Consider the following 23043-nt stretch of genomic DNA (forward strand, 5'->3'; position numbering starts at 1 on the left):
AGGTTAGCAGCATATGGGCCAGGGTGGCTTTGGGGTGCCAGTAGCAGCTGTATTCTCTGTGCCTTTGTGACCCTCAAGAGTGAGATCTCAGCTAAAATCACCATGGCCTGTGGAAATAGTGCCAATATTCACTGCCATTGCCCTACACTCATAGGGACCAACATTGATAGCTTCATGCAACAGATGAGCCTTTTCCTTTTCACTGCTCGCTGGCTGTACTCATTATGGCTGTGGCTGGAGAACGGTGCAGTGCCAAGGTGCAGTGTCAATAAGCATGCCTTATTCAAAGTGTTTATGGGTCTAAAAGAAGGGAGCTTTGAAAAGTGTATTTCCCTTTCTGCTGTGACTGTAAATCCAGTAGTGCAGCTGACTGTTTTCATCAGCACATTTGGGCATTGTGGCCTTGGAGAGTGCCCCCTCCACACTCACAGAGCACGTGACCCTGATGAGGAGAAAGAAGACGAGGGAGGACATGTTCAGTGAGATCCTGCAAGCCAGTGCTGGATCAGACTGTAAACAAAGGAGCCTGGAGGGCCAATATGACTGACGGCATGAAGAAAGGCAGAGAGGATAGGAAAAAGGCCCAGGAGTCAGCAGGACAAGAAGCGGGAAATGCACCAGGACATAGTGGGTCTTCTCAGGCAGCAAACCCAAATGCTGCAGACCCTGGTTGGCCTACACGTCCAAAATCCTGGACTTTCCACTCTTTGCATTCTTGGAGAACTCCCTGGTCACCACTCCCTACATCCCCCCACATACCACTTGGCATCACAGCATGTATGATTACCCTGACACTCCTCATGAAAGAAAACCACAGCTTCACACACCAACCGTGGTTCTCACAGGTGTATATGTGTAGCAACAACAGACTACATGTGCACTCAAATGCACAGAAATGTTTACTCCCTTTCTAATTTTAAATTTTCACTCCCATTAAGTTATGTGAAAAACTGTATAACATTGCATGTGGTTTGTTTTGGGGTTTGCACACTGATTTTCTGCACTGTTTTTTCCTAAATACAAACACTCTATTATCTTTATTACGTCACAATAAATATTGCAGAATGCACAGTGGTACTCAAAGCAAACAGTACTTGTAAGTGCACACCAAGCACCACAGAATTCATAGCTTCAGGAGTACACCCAGCCACATTTATAAATGTACAGCAAGCACGATACAATTCTTAGTGACACCCAAAGCTCCAGGCCCAGGGAACATTCCAGCAGAGAATGCTACTGTGGCTTACTGGTAAAGTGCTCTTTCAAAGCCTCCATTAACTGCATAGCTTCATTTTTTTCTTTCTTTCCACGTACTTTAATGGATTCCATAACAATGGACAAGATGGAGTTTAGAACTGGATCACCTGGCCCTTTCTCTTCTTGTCTCCTCCCAGCTCAAAGCGCTCGCACCTCTTAGTGGCCCAGCATTCGCTTGGACCCTGCAGCTGGGCTCCACACACTCAAGCCTCAGCACAATTTTCTTCGTGGTCTTGGCCTTCTTACAGAAGATAGGCTTTGTCTGACCACCATAACCACTCTGCTTCCGATCCTGTCTCCTCTTTCCCTGAGCGTAGAGAGAGTCCTTGCCCTTCTTGTACTGGGTCACTTTGTGCAGCTGGTACTTGCCACATTTCTTGCAGTAAGTCCTGCAGGTTTTGGGGACTTTCACCATCCTGCCAGCAGCAGCAGCAGCAGCAGCATCGGGGCTCTTGTAATAGCACTTGTGTCTGGGTGTTGAAGGGTGGTAGACAGCTACTTGGCCTTCACCCCGGCAGCAGCTTTTCCCCCTTTGCCTCAAAGATATTGTGCAGGATACAACAGGCAGCTATAACCAGGGGGATATTTTTCTCACTGTGTCTCAATCTAGTGAGTAAACACTGCCAGAGTCCCTTCAATTTATCAAAAGCACATTCTGCACCTGCTGAGCCAGTAGTTGAATTTTTCCTTGGTGCTGCCGAGGAGGCCAGTGTATTGCTTCATGAGCCCAAGGAGCAAGAGGTAGGCTGGGTCCCCCAGAATCAGAACTGGCATTTGAGTATTGCCAGTGGTAATGCTCTAGGCTGGAAAGAATGTCCCTGCTTGCAGCTTTCTGAACAGCCCGGTGTTCTTAAAGATGCGAGTGTCATGTACTGTCCCTGACCAGCCCACACTGATATCGGTGAAGCGTCCCCGGTGAACCACCACTGCTTGCATAGCCATAGAAAAATAGCCCTTTCAGCTGATGTACGGTGTGGCAAGGTGAGCTGTCTATCACCCCACCTCAGTGCGGGAACCCTCTGGCTGCAAGCCATCGACTATTTCCTGCACATTGCCCAAGAATCAGCCCTGTGTAACAGGAGACGATTAATGGTCTTACACACTTACATGACAATGGCCCACACTGTGGGGGGGGGGGAGCATGGGCTGTTATAGCAGAAGTAAGGGTGAGACAAGACAGAACTGGGGTGGGGGGAATCAAATCAGTATCTTAGATGTCTATATACTAATGCGAGACGTATGGGGAATAAGCAGGAAGAACTCGAAATGCTCGTAAATAAACACAACTATGACATAGCTGGCATCACAGAGACTTGGTGGGATAATACGCATGACTGGAATATTGGTATAGAAGGATATGGCTTGCTCAGGAAGGACAGGCAGGGAATAAAGGCAGGAGGTGCTGCCTTATATATTAAAAATGTATACACTTGGACTGAGGTTGAGATAGAAAAAAGAGACAGATATGTTGAAAGTCTCTGGCTAAGGATAAATGGGGTAAAAAACAAGGGTGATGTCACGATAGGGGTCTACTACAGATCACCAAACCAGGAAGAAGAGGTGGATGAGGCTTTTTTTAAACAACGAACAAAATCATCCAAAGCACGGGACTTGGTGGTGATGGGGGACTTCAACTACCCAGACATCTGTTGGGAAAATACCACAGCAGAGCACAGATTATCCAACAAGTTCTTGGAATGTATTGGAGACCATTTTTTATTTCAGAAGGTGGAGAAAGCTACTGGGGGGAGGCTGTTCTAGATTTGATTTTGACAAGTAGGGAGGAACTGGTTGAGAATTTGAAAGTGGAGGGCAACGTGGGTGAAAGTGATCATGAAACGGTAGAGTTCACAATTCTAAGGAATGGTAGGAGGGAGAACAGCACTATAAAGACAGTGGATTTCAAGAGGGCAGACTTTAGCAAACTTAGGGAGTTGGTAGGTAAAATCCCCTGGGAAGCAAGTCTAAGGGGAAAAACAATTGAAGACATTGGCAGTTTTTCAAAGAGACATTATTAAGGGCACAAGAGCAAACTATCCCACTGCGTAGGAAAGATAGGAAGTATGGCAAGATACCACCCTGGCTTAACCAGGAAATCTTCAATGATCTCAAACTCAAAAAAGTGTCCTACAAAAAGTGAGAACTAGATCAAATTACAAAGGATGAATATAAACAAATAACACAAGTATGTAGGGACAAAATTAGAGAAGCCAAGGCACAAATGAGATCAAACTAGCTAGGGACATAAAAGGAAACAAGAAAACATTCTACAGATTCATTAGAAGCAAGAGGAAGACCAAGGACAGAGTAGGCCGTTACTGAATGAGGGGGGAAAGACAACTAAAGAAAATGTGGAAATGGCAGAGGTGCTTAATGACTTCTTTGTTTCGGTTTTCACCAAGAAGGTTGGTGGCGATTGGATGTCTAACATAGTGAATGCCAGTGAAAATGAGGTAGGATCAGAGTCTAAAATAGGGAAAGAACAAGTCAAAAATTTCTTAGACAAGTTAGATGTCTTCAAATCACCAGGGCCTGATGAAATGCATCTTAGAATACTCAAGGAGCTGATTGAGGAGATATCTGAGCCATTAGCAATTATCTTTGAAGTCATGGAAGATGAGAGACATTCCAGAAGACTAGAAAAGGGCAAATATAGTGCCCATCTATTAAAAGGGAAATAAGGACAACCCAGGGAATTACAGACCAGTCAGCTTAATTTCTGTACCTGGAAAGATAATGGAGCAAATAATTAAGCAATCAATTTGCAAACACCTAGAAGATAATAAGGTGATACATAACAGTCAGCATGGATTTGTCAAGAACAACTAGTGTCAAACCAACTGGATAGCTTTCTCTGACAGGGTAAAAAGCCTTGTGGATGGGGCGAAGCAGTAGATGTGATATATCTTGACTTTAATAAGGTTTTTGATACTGTCTAAGATGACATTCTCATAAACGAACTAGGGAAATACAACCTAGATAGAGCCACTATAAGGTGGGTGCATAACTGGTTGGAAAATCTGTCCCAGAGAGTAGTTATCAGTGGTTCACAGTCACGCTGGAAGGGCATAATAAGTGGGGTCCCGCAGGGATCAGTTCTGGGTCCGGTTCTGTTCAATATCTTCATCAATGATTTAGATAATGGCATAGAGAGTACACTTATAAAGTTTGTGCACGATACCAAGCTGGGAGGGGTTGCAAGTGCTTTGGAGGATAGGATTGAAATTCAAAATGATCTGGACAAACTGGAGAAATGGTCTGAAGTAAATAGGATGAAGTTCAATAAGGACAAATGCAAAGTCCTCCACTTAGGAAGGAACAATCAGTTGCACACATACAAAATGGGAAATGATTGCCTAGGAAGGAGTACTGTGGAAAGGGATCTGGGGGGTCATAGTGGATCACAAGTCAACAATGTAACGCTGTTGCAAAAAAACCAAACATCATTCTGGGATGTATTAGTAGGAGTATTGTAAGCAAGACATTGTAATTCTTCCTCTCTACTCCACGCTGATTAGGCCTCAACTGGAGTATTGTGTCCAGTTCTGGGTGCCACATTTCAGGAAAGATGTAGACAAATTGGAGAAAGTCCAGAGAAGAGCAGTAAAAATGATTAAAGGTCTAGAAAACATGACCTATGAGGGAAGATTGAAAAAATTGGGTTTGTTTACTCTGGAGAAGAGAAGACTGAGAGGAGACATGATAACAGTATTTTCAAGTACATAAAAGGTTGTTACAAGGAGGAGGGAGAAAAATTGTTCTTCTTAACCTGTGAGGATAGGACAAGAAGCAATGGGCTTAAATAGCAGCAAGGGCGGTTTAGGTTGGACATTAGGAAAAACTTCCTAACTGTCAGAGTGGTTAAGCACTGGAATAAATTGCCGAGAGAGGTTGTGGAATATCCATCATTGGGGATTTTTAAGAGCAGGTTGGACAAACACCTGTCAGGGATGGTCTAGATAATACTTAGTCCTGCCTTGAATGCAGGGGACTGGACTAGATGACCTCTCGAGGTCCCTTCCAGTTCTATGATTCTATGATTTACCACTAACCGGTAGCAATCCAGTGTTTCAAACTTCGAGAGCACGATCGCCCCTTGCTTCTCCACTGTCAATGCAGCTCTCATTCTGGTGCCCTTGCACTGGAAATGAACTGGGTCAAGCTCTAGACACAGATCCAGGAATGTGGCCTTTCGCATCCAAAAGTTCTGCAGCCATTGCTTGTCATTCCAAACCTGCACTACAATGCAGACCACCAGGCAATGCTTGTTTCTCAGGCCCAGAAGCAGCGCTCCACCTTGTGCATCCGCTCTGAGAACAGCACTGCCAACCTGGAATTGCTTTTTGCTATGAGCCACAGCACACTGTCCTCAGAGAAACAGTCATGTCCCCTGTTGTTGCTGTACTTCCTGCAGGTGTGCAAATAGAAGAGGATCTTGCATCCTGTGTTCACAGCATTCATGAGAACAGCGTAGAACTCTGCAGGCTCCATGCTTCTGTCAGACAGTGGACACGGAAAAGTGCCATGCGGGATTTTAAAAAATGACATGAAAATGATGAGACATGGATGGCGTTATGGGATGGACAAAGCATGCCAGGAACTTGACCTCTAGCTCCCAGAGATCCCGGGGTGAGTCATTTCTATCTCACAAAATGTTGCAAAAATATCCTACAAGGCATTCTGCTGGATGGGCGCACATGGGACACTGGAATGCCTATTTATAGTGCACCACACTTTACATTGACACAAGCACACCTGGTGAGCATGAATTGCAGCTAATTATGCATGTGCCCGAGAGACATACAAACTGTGGCAGCTGTACACTGAGGTAACTTGTGTTGACCAAAGTTTGTAGTGTAGACATGGCCAAAGCCACCTCATGCCTTGTCCCTTTGGTCTCCTGCCTCCAGTGATGTGGTGTTCACATGTCCAGCCTAGTTTGGCTTCCATTCCTTAAGTGTCAATGTTCTGGTCATTGGCTCTTCCATTGTCTCTTCCAGGCCTTTCATTCATGTGTTGAATCCAACCAGTTCTTGTTAAAGTATCTGGTCCCAACCCAGACAGCATATGTGACATTTGGCCATGCCTCATTTCCCTTTCCTTTACCAGAAGTCAATCCATTTAAACCCAGAAGATAGCAATATAAAGTGGGTGGGTAAACTGAAGCATACATATGGCTCATAAAACTATTACCCAAAATTCCCACATTCCTCACACTAAGATTGACCAGTTTCCCATGGAGGCTCCATTCATGTTTGCAGTGGGGTGACTGGAAGCTGTGGGGGTGGGATGGGGAAGAGTACTAGTTGGATGAGGAGCTGGAAGAGGGGAAACTGGGAATGGCTGGACAAGGAACCAGGGGTTGGGAGAGAGCTAGCACTCGCTGTGCAAATGCTTACCCCCTGGGCTCAGTGCTGACCCCCCAGTAGCTTAAACACCCCCTCTCCCAGAACTCCACCCAAAGGTGTGAGCCTCTTCTCCCAGGAGGCCTGGATATGTAGCATGTAACACATGCAGATATTTTTCAGTCTCATGCCATTACCCTTTTACTTAACAGATAAAGCATGAGAGAGTTCAGATCATATAGAAAACAACAAACGTCCTAACTGTGATGCCCCTCACTAGCTCACCGTTCCCATGGAAGACCAGCTATATTCAGGTAGGTAAACAGGGTTCCCTGCCTCATTGGGCTTCTAGATGCTGGGTTGCCTCTCCTTCATCCTGAGCTGGAGGAAAAGTTCCCTAAAGAAGAACAGCAGCTCCTGCCCTTCTATAACTTTTAGCTCCCTCTGTCAGGTGATGTCCTGCTCAGCCTCCTCCGGGGATCACAGACCCCTACCAGGTGACTTTATGTTCAAGGTGACCTCTCCCCTGACAAATTAATTCTCCTGGCTGGGAGCCAGACTATTGATTAGAGCTATTCCATTTCAATGGAAGAGCACTTTAAGTCAAGGACCCTCTTTTGTCCTTTTGCTACCAGCTTTTGGAATTTCAGCCACAGAAGGGAGCAAACAGCCAATAAAGGAGTCAAAGGGGCGGCACAATCAAAGTGGAGTTTGCATCTTGGTAAAGATCCTTGCGGAGAGAATTCCATCATCTCACACCGAATTCATAGCCTGTACAGGCAGAGTCCCAAGTCGTCATACTTGTACAAATCACTTTTCGCAGGTGGTCACTGATTGTGTGTTCCTCATTTCCTGGGTTCCCAATGTCAATCTTGGGGATCTCGCTTGCAGAAGTGCTCAACCCGCACGGCTGTTACTGAAGTTAATGGGACTGAGCGGGGCTTTGCAAATATAACATGGTATATGACGCTAAGTTCTCTGAAAAATCAGGCCCTAGGTGTCTCAAAGTGGGCACCCAAAATTAGTGGCTACTTTTGACCTTAATCTCTCCCTGCCTCAGTTCCCAGTCTGTAAAATGGGCATAAAGCTCTCTCACCTCCCAAAGATGTTGTGAAGTTACTTTAATTAATATTCAGGAAGCACTCCAATAATTATAGTGATAGCCACAGAAAAGCCCATGAGGAAATAGATAATTTTGTATTAAGAGCAGCGTTTGAACAGTGTGCTGTAAACAAGGCCTGGAGCCACACATTGATCAATGAGGTGAAAACAAAATATTGAATACTGCTCATTAAATGAGCACTGTCCATCCTGTCGATGAGGCAGGAATCTTGTGGAAAAAATAGCCTGTGAATATATAATTACAGGCAGTATCGTAATCTGTGTGCTCAAAGGGGCTGAATTAAGAATAACTTAAGTCAGTGTTTCCCAGACTTGCTCCGCCGCTTGTGCAGGGAAAGCCCCTGGCGGGCCGCGCTGGTTTGTTTATCTGCTACGTCCACAGGTTCAGCCGATCGCGGCTCCCAGTGGCCGCAGTTTGATGCTCCAGGCCAATGGGAGCTGCTGGAAGCGGCGGCCAGTACATCCCTCGGCCCGCGCCGCTTCCCGCAGCCCCCGTTGGCCTGGAGCAGCGAACCGCAGCCAGTGGGAGCCGCGATCGGCCGAACCTGCGGATGCGGCAGGTAAACAAACCGGCCCGGCCCACCAGGGGCTTTCCCTGCACAAGCGACGGAACAAGTCTGGGAAACACTGACTTAATGGATAACACTGGATAATTATGGATAACACTGTCATTTCCTCACTTTGGACTGCTTGGCTTTGCCACCTTAACAATGTTCTTTAAATGCAGTTTGTGCATGTGATATATGTCACTGGAAAGGTGACAGCAGCATCACCTCCTTTCACAGATGGAGAAACTGAGCCACTGAGGAAGGGACTTGCCCGAAGTCACCCAGCAGGTCAGTGGGAGAGAGAACCAGAGTGCAGGTTTGCTGACTCCCACCCCAGTAGCCCACTACCTGGACCAGATGGCCTCCCCTTTAAATTCACCTGCCCCCTCCCTAGAGCACCTTTTACTGTGTGCCCCATTGCCTGGCTCTCTGGGTGCACCAGTAAGTACAACTAGTTGATGTTTCCACCTGGGGCTGGATGACAAATACCCACAAAGTGTCATTTAACTCCTGTGTGAAGGGAGTGGCTTCCCCACACTGTGCTTTCAGACCCCCAGGTTGCCTCACCCATCCATAAGGAAGTGACGCCGGCTTGATCACTGGAGTGATCTTTACCCTTTGAGCCTCCTGAACCCGAGGGCCTGCCATAAAGTGAAGCGTTTCCACCCTGCCACCACAAAGTGCCTGGATGCTGCAGGGAGCCGTGTGGCTGCCCCTCTGGGATCCCTGTGCTTGGGGAGGGGGGGGCACAGAGCCCTGTGTCCCTTCGTGACCCACCTGCCTTCTTCAGCTTCTCTCCTGGGTGTGAATTCCAGTGGCTTTCCCAGCTGGGATTCCTGGGATTGCCCTGCAGCAGGTGGGGGCTGACCTCTGGTCTTTTAAAGGCAGCAGGTCAGTCACTTAAGCCCCCTCTCTAGTTCAATGAGATGGATTACAACAAACAACAACCCCCCTCTATGGTGCAACAGCCTGCATGGTGTGCCTCTCAAACTAGAGTTGCTGGATGGCTTGTAACTGATAAACAAAGCTGAGGGCTGGGGTGTTTATAATGGAGGCTGATCAGGGCTCATGCGATATTTATAGCATCTAAACAAACCAAACTCACTGGGTCATTATAGCTTGTAAACAAACTTGGCGGTTGCGGGGTAAGGACTGGTGGCTGAAACCACAGGCTACTCCATGCCTGACTGCCACAGGCTCTTATTAGGGGCTCAGTACAGGATCTCACTTGTGTTAGCAGAAATTCTTATTCCCAGCTTTCCCCTCCAGCCACTCTTTGCTATCCTTTGGCTGAGGCATGAAGCACCAGTAGCCAGCGAATGAAGCTTGGGCTGGGAGCCAGGGGCTCTGGAGTCCTCATCCTGGCTTCACTTCTGACCTGCGGCTAGTTCAGTCCCTCACAAGTGGCTCGTGAGGGTTACTGAGCTCGTAAGGGCTTGGGAAATGCAGAGCTCTGTCTAGGTGCAAGATATTATTGTGGTGTGCTAAGGGAAGGCCTGGTAAAGTCACCAATGCAGCAGTTCCAGGGCAGCAGGGATGGAGACCCTTGCAGGCACTTTCAAAATACCAGGCTTCGGCTGGAGATGGGACAGAACAGGAGAACCCAGATCTACCGTGTGTTATGGAGAAGGAAGGATCTTGTAGTTAAAGCAATGAACTTGGGTTCAGTAGCTGGTGCTGCTAAGGTACCTGTGTGATTTGGAGCAAATCATTTCTCTGTCAGTACCACGGAGGAAGCTGGGAGGGGCTCAGGTGCTATGGAGAAGGGGACTGTGTATGTACCTAGGCTGAAAAATAAGGTTGCTAGTTTCATGCAGTGGCTATAACATAGGAATATCTTCCTGATCTTCAGGCATGTGTACTGCACTCTCCATCAGACACAGCCCAATTGTTCATTTTGGAAATGCTCATTAATAAGTGTTAGCAAACCGTTGACAGCAGAGAGAGAGGAGTGGGGAAGGCAGGTGGAAGAAGATGGGAAACAGTAAAGTGGGGGGAAAAAATGAATTTCTGAGAAAAGTTAATAAGGAAGCTGCAGCACAGAAAGGCTGTCTTTGGTACATGTCTTACTCCAGGACACTCACTGGGACATGTAAGGCCATAATTAGGTATTTAACACAAAACGTGATGAGTAGTTGAGTAATGGGAAAGGGCTATTAAAAGCCAGGTCTGGGCCTGAATGACAGCAGACGCTTCCAAAGTCATGTTTCAAATAAAAAAGAAAAAAAAGCAGGATGGAAGAGACTTAAACACTGGGTGCCTTGTGCTTTTGAAGGAATATTCTTTGCTTGGAAACCATGTTAGAATACTGAGATGCAGCCACATCTTGGTGTGAGAGGGTCTCTAGAGCAGAGGAGATGCAGTCGCGTCTGGGGGCTGGAGGTGCCGGGTGCTGTGCTGGAGCAGACGGGACGCAGTCGTGTCTCAGGCTGGACGTTCCCGGGTGCTGTGCTGGAGCAGACGGGACGCAGTCGTGTCTCAGGCTGGAGGTTCCCGGGTGCTGTGCTGGAGCAGAGGGGACGCAGTTGTGTCTGGGGGCTGGAGGTGCCGGGTGCTGTGCTGGAGCAGAGGGGACGCAGTCGTGTCTGGGGGCTGGAGGTTCCCGGGTGCTGTGCTGGAGCAGAGGAGATGCAGTCGTGTCGGGGGCTGGAGGTGCCGGGTGCTGTGCTGGAGCAGAGGGGATGCAGTCGTGTCTCAGACTGGAGGTTCCTGGGTGCTGTGCTGGAGCAGAGGGGATGCAGTTGTGTCTGGGGGCTGGAGGTTCCCGGGTGCTGTGCTGGAGCAGAGGGGATGCAGTCATGTCTCAGGCTGGAGGTTCCCGGGTGCTGTGCTGGAGCAGAGGGGACGCAGTCGTGTTGGGGGCTGGAGGTGCCGGGTGCTGTGCTGGAGCAGAGGGGACGCAGTCGTGTCTGGGGGCTGGAGGTTCCCGGGTGCTGTGCTGGAGCAGAGGGGATGCAGTCGTGTCTCAGGCTGGAGGTTCCTGGGTGCTGTGCTGGAGCAGAGGAGATGCAGTCGTGTCTGGGGGCTGGAGGTGCCGGGTGCTGTGCTGGAGCAGAGGGGATGCAGTCGTGTCGGGGGCTGGAGGTGCCGGGTGCTGTGCTGGAGCAGAGGGGACGCAGTCGTGTCTGGGGGCTGGAGGTGCCGGGTGCTGTGCTGGAGCAGAGGGAACGCAGTCGTGTCTCAGGCTGGAGGTTCCCGGGTGCTGTGCTGGAGCAGAGAGGATGCAGTCGTGTCTGGGGGCTGGAGGTTCCTGGGTGCTGTGCTGGAGCAGAGGAGATGCAGTCATGTCTCAGGCTGGAGGTTCCTGGGTGCTGTGCTGGAGCAGAGGGGACGCAGTCGTGTCTGGGGGCTGGAGGTTCCCGGGAGCTGTGCTGGAGCAGAGGAGATGCAGTCATGTCTGGGGGCTGGAGGTGCCGGGTGCTGTGCTGGAGCAGAGGAGATGCAGTCGTGTCTGGGGGCTGATTGTTCCTGGGGCCATCTTGTAGCAGGTTTGCAGCCCCTTTTCTCGGTGCAGCTGTGTCCTCTTTTCACGTGGCTGTGTGGAGTTTGGTGCAGGCAGGGTGTGTAGGATGGGGTGGAAGGTGCTAACCTTGGGCAGGTCTCTCCCTGCATCTTTTGAGGTTTTTCTCTGTGAGCAGCTCTCAAACCCAGAGCAGGGGAGTGGAGCTCAGTCTGATGGATGCCGGGGCAGGGAGGGTCACAGCCAGCTTCTTGTTCAGCCCTCTGATCCGGGGAGGTGGAGCCCACAGGGTAGGAGGGGGCGGCACAAGTCTAACCCTCTGGGCCAGCTTGCTCTAGTTTTTCAGGGGTTCAGGCTTGGGCCCCCAGCGGGGGGGGGCGGGGGCTTTTCTGGGGTGGTGGATGCATGTCTCTCCGTGGGAGGGGCTCTCAGCCCGGGGACCCGAGCAGGGTGCTGCTGTCCTGGGGTATGCCAATGCCAGGGCGCACCTGGGCATGGGAGGGGGAGGGCTGGCCGGGATGTGCGCCCCCGGGCACGGCCGGGCTGCCCAGCGGAGCGCGGCCCGGCTCGGCAGGGTGACTCGCTTGCTCTGCTCGAGGCTGGCTTGGCTCTTGGTCCCTCCCTCCCAGCAGCGCGGCTCTGGAAAGAGGAGAGACACACCCAGCCCGGGCTGAGTTACAAGAGCCCAGCCCTGCGCCGAGCGGCGTCCACTTCGTGCGCTCCGCCGCTGGGACAGGACCGGACCCTGCGTGCCAGGGAGCAGCCGCCGCCGCCAGGAATCCGGGAGCGGGCTCGGGGCTGGGCAGTACCGGGACTCTGCCGGGCATGGCTGTGCCGGGGAGCTGAGAGCCACTGACCCGCAGGTAGGGACCAGCCTCCCCGGGCGCGCTCGGGCAGAGGGGACCCGCCCCTGGCACCGAACCTGGGGCAGGGAGCTGGGGCCGGGCAGGCGGAACTTTCTGCCCCCTCCCGGGCTGGACGTTTGCGCTCCTCGGGTGTCCCGGGAGTGGAGCCTTCACTGCGCGTAGGGCAGGGAGCGGGTCGGGTCAGGTCTGGGGTTGGGAGCCCTGGGGGCGCTGCGCCTGCGGGGGGGGCCCAACGGGGGGTAAAAGTCCCCGCAGCTGTAGGGGGCGTGTGTGCGTGAGGGAGGGGCTGGGTGTGAGGGCTGGGACTGTGGGGGTGTGTGTGTGTGGGAGTTGTATATGGGGGAATGTATATGGGCTGTATATAGCTGGCATTTGCAGATAGGGTGTGTTTATGAGGTGTATATAGGTGGGGTTCCATATGAGGTGTGTATAGGTGTGTGTTTCTATAGGCAGGGGTTGTATTTGGGACGTGCATGCGGGGGGTGTCTATGGGATGTGTATCGGCGGGGTTTGTACACAGGGTGTGTGTGTGTAGGCGGCGGTTGTATAGAGGGCGTGTTGAAAGTTTCCCTTGCTCCGGGCTCGGGCTGGGGGCGGTTTGGCGGGGCGCTGGAGCCTGGGATCTGCTCTGGGGAGCTTTGCTGAGTGGCCATGCAGCCGCGGTGGTGGAGCTGTCCCGAGCCCCCCTCTCCCGATGGGTGGGGACCCCCGCACTGGACCCACTCCAGCCGCCTGTGGAATGTGGTGGTTGGAAAGAGTGACTAATTCAAACCAGGCGTCGCCAGTGGCAGGCCTGTGAGAGGCGCCCCAGGGGGTGTGTGTGCAGGGGTGGGGGGCGAACTGTGTCCCTGCTCAAGTCGGGGAGCAAAGCGCCCCCCAATCTTGTAACGTGCGTCCGCCCCACCCTATGCTGGAGCGCATGGTGCCCTCTGGGGAGCTGCGAGCCGGGCTGGGGAACTCGCGTAGCTGTAGGGTAGGGAAGCCTGCAGGGCGCTGAGGAGCCCCACGCCTGTGGTTTCTGGGCGCTGCGGGCTGGTGGGTGGCTCGGGCGCTGCGCTTAGTCGCGCTCAGGGTGTGGCATCTTCTCCGCCAGTTTGGAGGCGGCAGCGCTGTGTTGCCTCGGCGCAGCGCGTGGGGCCGTCACAACCCCTTTCTAGACACTGACCCAGCCCTTGATTGAAGGGCCAGTCCCTTTGTTCCTCACTCACAGGGAGAGAAGGGCCCGGAGCCCCCCTCCCGTTCTGCTGCTCCGGGCCTGGCAGCGTGTTTCGGGCTCCACTCCTGCAAACGTTTATTTGACTGTTGTTGCCACTCAAGATTAACTCCATGTTTCCTGTGGCAAAGGGCCCAGAATGGCTGGTAGCAGGCTCCAAGTTCAGTTCACAGGGACCTGTTTTTTGTGCAGAGAGACCGTTGTATCTGGAAGTCAGAGATCAGTTTGTACTTGGGCTGGGAAACTGGAGATGAGTGGGGCCCAAAGGCCTGGAGAGATGGACAGACTGAAGTGGAGGTATCAGACAGACAGAAGGACTGATGTGTGAGTGTTAGATGGAGAACTCTGTGCAGGGCAGCCAGGAGTTCAGGGGTTGGTGCTGTGGTCCCTGTGGGTTGTCAGCTGGGTTGCCTAAGCACCAAGTGATGATTTGCGTTTCAGCTGTCACTTGCGATGGGGAGGGCTTGTGGGGAGCCTTCTCTTTGCTGGAGGTACCATTCCCTGGAGAGCGAGGTTACGGGCTGGAATTCTCTGGCCTGTCCTATTGAGGTCAGATTAGATGAGCAGTATGGCACCTGCGGGTTTGGAAACCTAGGAGTCTATAAAATGACAAGCTCTTCTTGAGGCTTTTGAAGCTTGGGGAGATGTAACTTCAGTCTTGGGAACACTGGTGTATTTGGGAGGGGCCTACTGGATTAGAGTCAGGCTGGGAGCCAGGACTCTTGGGTTCTTTCCCCAGCCCTGGGAGGGAAGTGGAGTCTAATGGGTTAGAGCAGGGGGTCTGGGAGCAGGACACCTGGGTTCTATTCTCAGCGTGGGAGGGGAGTGGTATCTACTGGTTAGAGCATGCATCTGAGAGTCTGAACTCCTTGGTTCTATTCCAAAATATATCAACTGCTTTGGCCCTCGTTAAAATGAGTGTGACAGTTCTGCACTAGCTCACAAATGTGGCTTGGTTGTAGTCATAAAGCACCCTTAGGCCTGTGAGTGCCAGGGGCCAGAGAGCTGTTATTTTTATTACAGGCACTGGGGATGTTTTTCCAGAGGACACTAATTAGTAAGTTGGTACTGAGCTGGGGTCTAGGGGCACGGAAGGGACAAGCAGACAGTTCCCCCATGGTGGTTGCCTGAGAGAAGGGAGCACTGAGAGAGGTGAAGAGAGAGCAGTGGGGCAGAGTCAGTGACAGAGAGGGGCTCTTGCAGAGAAGCTTGACTTGTGGCCTAGAGCTCCCAAGGCAGTTCTCTGAGCAGCTCAGGGTCCCTCTTCCAGCCGGGTATCCCAGGGTATCCCACACCCTGTAATTGGAGCTGGTCTGATCGGTGCGGTCTTATGACACTGAGGCAGTTTGCAAAGAGTGTCAGGAGGCCTGCGAGCTGTACAGGGTTTGTGTGTGTGCGTGTGTGGGGGAAGGAGGGGCGAGGCTGTTAGAAGTTACAATATGTTTCCATGATCCCCTTGCAGCTCTTTTGTGCCTTGGCCTATTATTAGGCAATACACTTATTTGCAGAGGGACTTGGGTAGCTACATATATAATCTTGTGCTTGGTGTTTGCAAGAGTCAAGGCGGCTTAACTGTCCCTGCACCCCTGGAAGTGTGTGGCAAACTGATGGGGGTGGGGGGCAGTGTGTGTTTCCCCCAGCTGGCATGAGACCATCTCCTGGCCCTTCGGAGAGTGCTGCAGTTCCATCCACTTTGACTTCCTTCTTCCCCTCCTGCAAAGAGCAGGGATTCCTGCAGGGGAAGATGCAGAGCACAAGGGGAAGCGTATGCAGTCGGAGAATGGACCGCCACCCAGGGATCATTCCTCAGCTGCTTTCTCTGTGACGGTAGCATTGCCCCTGCCTATCTGCCTTGTGCACCCCAGTGCACGGGCTTCAATGAGGAGACTAGACTGGATACCCCAGCGAAGATCCAGGACCACGTCCTGCCTGTGTTTGGAATGGAAACTTGTCTGTAAATCCTCTCTCCTTCTGACAAAGAACCCATGGATTGTCTAGATCAGGGGTGGGCAAACTATGGCCTGGGGGCCGGATCCGGCCTGCCAGCCGTTTTAAGCCAGCCCTCGAGCTCCCACTGGGGAGCGGAGTCTGGGGCTTTCCCCACTCCGGCACTCCAGCTGGGGAGCAAGGTCAGGGGCTGCTTCATGCAGCTCCTGGAAGCCGCAGCATGGCCCTGCTCCAGCTCCTACATGTAGGGGCAGCCAGGGGGCTCCGCTCTGCAGAGTGCCCCCTGCCCCAAGCGCCACCCCCGCAGCTCCCATTGGCAGGGAACTGCGACCAATGGGAGCTGAAGTGGTGGCACCTGCAGATGGGGCAGCGCGCAGAGTCGCCTGTCTGCAGCTCTGCGTATGACCCAGAGGGGGGACATGGCCACTGCTTCCAGGAGCCACTTGAGGTAAGCGCCACCCCGAGCCTGGACCCCTGAGCCCCTCCCCACACTCCAAGCCCCTGCCCCAACCCTGATCCCCCCCTCCCGCCCTCTGAACCCCTTGATCCCAGCCCGGTGCACCCTCCTGCACCCCAAACCCCTCATCCCCAGCCCTACCCCAGGCCCTACACCCCTTCCTGCACCCCAACCCCCTGCCCTAGCCCTGATCCCCCTCTTGCCCTCCAAACCCCTCAGTCCCAGCCGGGAGCACTCTCCTACACCCCAAACTCCTCATCCCCAGCCCTACCTCAGAGCCCACACCACGAGCTGGAGCCCTCATCCCCTGTCCTGCACCCTACTCCCCAGCCCAGAGCCCCCTCCCACACCCTGAACTCCTCATTTCTGGCCCCACCCCGAAGCCCGCACCCCCAACCAGAGACCTCACCCCAACCCCAATTTTATGAGCATTCATGGCCCGCCATACAATTTCTATTCCCAGATGTGGCCCTCAGGCCAAAAAGTTTGCCCACCCCTGGTCTAGATGCATGTTGGAACTGCCTGGATGACACAACTGGGCTTTTTGGTCCATTCACAGGGATCTTCCCCACCTCTCCAGGCGAGGCTGTGGCGGTGGGGGTTGTGTGTATGGGGAGTTGTGCTAGACCAGGAGTGGGCAAAATTTTTGGCCTGAGGGCCACATTTAGGTATGGAAATTGTATGGCGGGCCATGAATGCTCACAAAATTGGGTTTGGGTACAGGAGGGGGTGAGGGCTCTGGCTGGGGGTGCGGGGTCTGGGGTGGGGCCAGAAAAGAGGAGTTCAGGGTGCGGGAGGGTGCTCTGGGCTGGGGCTGGGAGTTGGGGTGTGGGGGGGTGAGGGCTCTGGCTGCAGGTGTGGGCTCTGGGGTGGGGCTGGGGGTGAGGGATTTGGGGTGTAGGAGCGTGCTCCAGGCTGGGACTGAGGGGTTCAGAAGGCGGGAGGGGGATCAGGGCTACGGCTGGGGCAGGGACACTGGGTGTGTGTGTGTGTGTGTGTGTGTGAAGGCTCTGGCTGGGGGTGAGGGCTCTGGAGTGGGGCCAGAAATGAGGAGTTCAGGGTGTGGGTGGGGGCTCTGGGCTGGGTGTGGGGGAGGTGAGGACTCCGGCTGGGGGTACAGGCTCTGGGGTAGGGCTGGGGATGAGGAGCTTGGGATGTAGGAGGATGCTCTGGGCTGGGACCGAGGGGTTTGGAGGGCAGGAGGGGATCAGGTCTGAGGCAGGGGGTTGGGGCATGGGAGGGGGTCAGGGATGCAGGCTCCAGGTGGCTCTTACTTCAAGCAGCTCCTGGAAGCAGAGGCATGTCCCCCGCTCCAGCTCCTACATGGAGGTGTGGCCAGGTGGTTCTGTGCGCTGCCCCATACGCAGGCGCCACCCCTGCAGCTCCCATTGGCTGCAATTCCTGGCCAGTGGGAGCTGCGGGGGCGGTGCCTGCGGACGGGGCAATACGCGGAGCCCCCTGGCTGACCCTAAACATAGGAGCCGGAGGGCGACATGGCACTGCTTCCAGGAGCTGCAGCACTTGCGTGCAGAACAGCCCCCAACCCCGCTCCCCAGCTGGAGCGCGGGGAGTGGGGCAAGCCCCAGACCCTGCTCCCCAGCGGGAGTTAGAGGGCCGGATTAAATCGGCTGGCCAGATGTGGGCTGCAGGGCATAGTTTGCCCACCCCTGTGCTAGATGATGGCATAGGTGCTGGAACTAGGTGGGCTCCCCCTGGCTTGAAGTGGTTTCCATTATACACAGGATTTACAGTTTGGTTTAGTGGCTCTCAGGACCCCCACTATACAAATTGTTCCAGCACCCCTTGACAATGGACTCTTTGTTCTGAGGGCAGCAGTCTGGGTGCCCAGGCTGCTGTACGGCGGGTAAGAAATACCAGGGATCTGCCTAGTGGGCACAAAGGCAGCATGATATGTCATGGGACAGACTCTGGAAGCTGCCTGGCTTTCACAGCTCATGGAAATGGGGGACAGGACTTGGTGAGAGGTAATTCAGGGGCCCTTCCAAGCAGACTTACCAGTGTGAGAGATAGAGGAGACACGGTGGAGTGTGGAGCACACGAGGGGGCATAGGAGGAGCCAGGTGTCCTCTCTCATCACCCCCTGTTCCCTCTCTGGTTCTGGGAACTTGGGTGTGACAGGCAGAGGCTGCAGCTCCAGTGCAATACGAATATGAAGCAGCAAGGATCTCTCTGCGTGGGCCTGCCCCAGTGTTGTAACATGGTTAGGTAAATAGCTGGGTGCTGTGGGAAGCGCCAGCCCCAGGAGCGATTACTATGGTTTCTGCAGCACCCATAAACTCACGGGGTGTTACACAGAGGAATGAAATAAAGGCCCGTTCCCTGCCCTGGAGAGCTCGCCATCAAAACGTGAGACAAGCTGCAACAAGTGAGAGCAACAAAGTGTGTGTGTATGTGTGTGTATATGGGTCTAGCCAGGTTCTTATCTAGGCACCTATCACCACAGCATGGGTATGTGTCAGCCTGTCTAAGTTCTTATATAAATGACTATTGCAGTAATGTGTGTGTGTGAGGAGTGGCGAGTTGGTGGTGTTTGTGGGTGGGGTGTTGGCAATGGTATTGGGGGGGGGGTGGGGAGTGGATTTGGAGGTGTGTGCATTTGTGGAGCCTAGTGGTGGTGGTATGCGTAAGGATTTGCAGTGTGTTTTTACTAAGGATTCAGGGTTTGGGGTGTGTGTGTAGGGGTTTGGGATGGGGTGGGAGGTGTATCGGGGCTTGCGTGGAACCTCTTTCTTATGGAGGATGGTAACCAAGAGGCAAAGGGGAAGCTGAGGCCCAGCAAGGCCTTAGCCAGTAGTCACTCTCTGTGGCCAGCAGAGAGCAGGAATTCTGGATAGTGCACCCTCCCCCGATTCCCACCCTGCCGGCTGTTTAGAGTGACTCTGACCTGTTTGCAGCCACCAGAACTGTCAGCCTGCCCCACCAACCTGTGCTCTGGGCCCCTCTGTGAAATGAGAAGCTGGCTGCATTGGCACAGGCCTGCGGGCGTGATGCACTCGATGTTTGCGCACAGGGTGGAGTCTCCCTCTGACCCTTTCCTGCTGCCAGGGGGATCCCTTCTCTTTGGATAGCGAATGGCTGGTCTCCTGTTGCAACCCCTCCATTGTGCCCTCACTTCCCCATTCTCTTTGGATGCAGAAAAGTTTTCCAACACTAGGCAGACTATTTCCCCCCACAAAGAGAGAAGTGCCCTTAGAGACTTACCTGTTCCCTGTCCCTGTAGCATCTGGGCTACACTGTATTTATCCTCTCACACCCTTGCTGTTATCCTCATTGGGCAGGTGGGAACCAAGGCCCAGAGAGAGGCACTTGGCCAAGGTCCCACAGCAAGCTTGTTGTGGGGCAGAGATTTGAGCCCACTTCTCCCAAGGCCCAGGCTCCACGCCCTTCTCCACTGGTCCAGCCCTCCTCTCCAGAGGCTCCATGAAGCCCACTATTGTTTTTACATGGCAGGTGCTCAGATGCTAGGGTGATGGGCAGCAGCCTAAAACCCACAGAGAGTGAGAGTGAGCTGTGTGGGGATGCCTGGATGGATGGATAGATGGAGGAGGGTGTAATGGGGATAGAGAGCTAGAGGGGCACATAAGGAGGCTGGATGGGTGGGTCACTATGGTGATAGAGAGAAAATCAGAGGTTGCCTCGTGATTCAGATGCTGATGTGGCTGAAGCCAATGTGCCCGGCTGGGTCAGTCACTGGATTTCGAAGGCAGTCATGTGACTTTCTGGTGTTGTTTAACTCGCCAGGGACATGGTGCTGTCCCAGGGGCTCTGGTGAGAACTGCTGGTGAGAACTGTTCCCGCACAACCCACCCCCTTTCGCTCTCGGCACTAGTCGGAAACAGCCATGTGTCCCGGGGGAACACAGGCGCCCATTTGTTCACAGAGGCCGAGAGCAAAGTGGCCCGTTGTTGTCGGCCCTGCGGCCCTCGCGGTCACACCCGAAGACGGATGTGTGAAATCTGCAGGGCGCTAGGCAAAGAGCACAGAAGGACTTTCGCATGCGCCACAGAGCGGCTGGGCGGGAGCGGACCCCACAATAGCCTGCCAACGTCGGTGGGCAGCAGAGCTAGACATGTCTCACTGGCAACGGTGGGTGCTCCCTCCTCTGCTTGCCCCCATATGGGGCGCGTCCACAGGTGCAGTGCGGAATCATCCCAGGCTCCTTCTGCGACACCAGAACAGCTTCTTCAGCACCCTCCTTTGCCCTTGTCCTGTCTTTCTCCTCATTCCTGGGCTCGTACTTTGTTTTCCTTCTTGTGCCCGTGTCTGTTTGTGCATCAGTCTGTGTGTGTGCACATGTGGGTGTGCGCGTGTATGCATGTCTCGGTGGGTGGGCGGGTGGGCGTGCACACACATGTACATCTGTGTGTGTGCATGTGCATACCCCTCACTGTATGTATGTCTGTGTGTGGGTGCATACTTCTGTCTCTGTCTGGGTGTGTGCATGCATGTACATCTGTATATGTGTACACATGTGTACATCTATCTCTGGGGGTGTGTGCAGGCGTCCCTCGGTCTGTGTGGGTGTGCACACGTACATCTGTCTGTGCATGTGTATGCAGCTGTCTGGGGATGCGTGTGTGCATTCATGTGTGTGTGTGTGCCCACATGCACACCCTAGTGCATGGGTGTGATGGGATGAAACCACCCATGCTGTAGCTGGAGGAACACTCTGGGGAATCTCCTGAGGACTGGCTGCAGCGGCTACAGGAGTCGTTTATCTGTGTTTGCTGCCATGTACAATTAAGCCGGTATGAAGCAGAGCGACTCTGCCAGAGGGAGTGGCATCCTGAGCTGGGCTAACTCCAGTCCCCACAGATCAAACAGACTGTGGGGGAAGGGTGTCAAGAACAGGACCCTGGGAGTCTGGGCTGGCGGGGCAGCGGGACAGTGTTCTAGCACAGGCTGTGTTACTGCAGCCGGCCTTGCTAACAGGAGCCTGGGAGGGTCGCTGGCCACCTGCCTCCACGTGTTTCCTTGCTTAGGGCGGCCATGTGGTGTCGCACCCCTTGCTCTGCAGAGCCTGTAGGTTCAGTTGGCTGAGGGGCGAGCAATTCCCCCTGAGCCCTGGCAGCGCTGGCAGAGACTCAGCCTGAAGGGGCTGCAAGAGAGGACTTAGGGGAGCAGGAATCTCCCCACGTGAGTTTTTGAGCCTTTATCTTTCCCCAGCCTAGAGGCTGCAGAGTGGGAGCTATCAGAGTGGGTGGTTGGATGCTGGGTGTGTGTGGAGGCCCAGTGGATGGTTGGTAGCTGCCTGGCGCTTATGTGGATAGCCCAACAAGTGTCCTGCTGCCACAGGGGTGTAGCATGGAGGCTTCTGCATTCGCGGCACGAGCATAGGAAGAGTGAAAACCACAGAGCCTTGTTCTAAAGGTCTCAAGCTGTATAGAACATGGTTTAACATGGGTGCTGTGCTAGAGCAGAGGGGATGCATTTGCGGTTTGGTGCTGAACTTGGAGTCTGCCTCACTCACCCTGTGAAATCTCTGCTCGGGCTCTACTGAGGCTGTCTGACTGTGTGCTGGCCATGGATTTTCCGAGATTAGCTGCCACTGCAGCCCCAGCTTCGCTCAGCAGATCTTCCCTTTGTGTCCTGAGTGGAGGTTTGGGATTGTGTCAGCCCATCGTCTCTGTGCACACAACAGTAACTGACAGTGTCCATTGGGCCTAAGGGGATTAGTGCTCTTGCCGCCCTGTGCCTTCCCCACGCTCTGTGTGTCCTAGACACCTAACTGTCTCTGGTCTGCCTCCAGTCTCTGTCCTCCCTCTCCTGGAGATGGTTTGGATGGTGATGGCAGCTGGAGCTCCGGAGGTGGCTGCCCGGGACCCTTCCTGATTGCAGATTGGAGGCTGGAGGTGCTGACCGGAGGCCTGGGATCATAGATTATCCCCTGGTCTGGGAGAAGTGTGCGGCTCTCCTCTTTCTTGAGGCCTGGAGATGATTATCTCAGTGTGTTTGGAGCAAATTGGTATAATGACCTGGCTATGCAGCAGGCAGGGTTTCAGCCCGTGGAGGTGCTGAGGAGAGGACGTTAAGGATCACTGATGTCTGGAGGAAACCCCCGAAGCACAGATTACGTGGGCCTGGCAGCAGCCTCTCTTGTTTGCCATCAGCCAGCTGTGAAACCAGCTCTTTGCACATGTAACAAACCGATGCAGAGGGATCATGTCAGCCAGCTGGGAAATGCAGCTGCCTCTGGGGCACGGTGGGGCAGCTGTCTGGGCGTGCACAGCAGCTTCGCCACAAGCTGCTCCCTCTTTCCAAACGCCTGGAGATGGGGGAGGAGTGAAGGCTGCTGTGACCTGGAGTGGAACTGGCCCTTGAGCTGACACCCGAGTGCAAGAAAAGAAAAGTGTAGAGGCCGGGCTAGGCTGAGCCTCGTGTGTGTGCCACTGGGTGAGCACAGAGTGGGACCGTGCAGTCTGCACTCTCCGAGCCATCTCAGACCCAGCTTCGCAATACGGGGAGGAATAATGTCCTGGGTGGGGGGTGCCACCCATCCCAACTTGGGGCTGCCTGGGCCATCAAGCCCTGCAGGAAGGTCCCAGCTTCTTCCATGCTCTGGGCTATGATGCCACAGCAGGGATGACAGGTTAGTCTTCCTAGGCCCAGAGCTTCCTAGCTTTGCTCCCTGCCTCTGCTTCTCCCTGTTGGAATCGATACCAGGAGACACAAGGATAAGTCCCCTGCTCCTGCCTTTCAAGTTCTGTTCTGGCCACTTTAGAATCTAGAGGTAAGGAGCCCTGTGCTTCAGGCCCGTCCTTTGCCATACGGAAGGAATCCCTAGGGATCTTCCTGGCCCTAACAGGG

The 23043-nt window shown here is 53.6% G+C and overlaps 1 protein-coding gene and 1 pseudogene across 1 annotated transcript in view; one reads left to right on the forward strand and one right to left on the reverse strand.

Annotated features, from left to right (window-relative positions):
* Positions 1-1349: 1349 nt before the first annotated feature.
* On the reverse strand, positions 1350-1816 carry LOC141991496 (large ribosomal subunit protein eL42-like; annotated as a pseudogene).
* A 10569-nt stretch (positions 1817-12385) lies between these two features.
* AHNAK (AHNAK nucleoprotein) overlaps positions 12386-23043 on the forward strand; it is a 36969-nt gene continuing 26311 nt past the window's right edge. Inside the window, exon 1 of the mRNA XM_074958099.1 lies at positions 12386-12595. The gene's annotated coding sequence lies outside the window, so the exon portion shown is untranslated. The remainder of the gene's footprint in view (positions 12596-23043) is intronic.

The sequence above is a fragment of the Natator depressus genome, chromosome 7, assembly GCF_965152275.1.
Source record: "Natator depressus isolate rNatDep1 chromosome 7, rNatDep2.hap1, whole genome shotgun sequence".
In the NCBI taxonomy this organism is placed as follows: Eukaryota; Metazoa; Chordata; order Testudines; family Cheloniidae; genus Natator; species Natator depressus.